A 342-nucleotide genomic window follows, 5' to 3' on the forward strand; every position below is an offset into this window, starting at 1 on the left:
TTAAGTCTGGGGGGATTTGATAACTCCTAATTCTCTCTATATTTCCTGGACGTTTTTATAGGATTCAGACGAGGATTATATGCATTTATAGGCATTATAGGCATGTTAGGCCACGAAACTCGGTTTGGTTGTGTTTTCATAGGATTACAGGTCTCGGATGCGATTTGGAGCAAAACGGGACAAGCCTATTTCCGAACCTATCCTTATCTCAACTTTTGCCTTTTCGATCTTAGTTCTACTTCGTACCTGGATTTTTACCTTTTTATAGGATTTTTCTATCAAACGCACGCATCTCGGGTTTCTAGGACGTTGGAGTTGAAGGACATCGGTTTTCTCTATTTT

The sequence above is a fragment of the Tarenaya hassleriana genome, unplaced genomic scaffold (assembly GCF_000463585.1).
Source record: "Tarenaya hassleriana unplaced genomic scaffold, ASM46358v1 Cleome7, whole genome shotgun sequence".
In the NCBI taxonomy this organism is placed as follows: domain Eukaryota; kingdom Viridiplantae; phylum Streptophyta; class Magnoliopsida; order Brassicales; family Cleomaceae; genus Tarenaya; species Tarenaya hassleriana.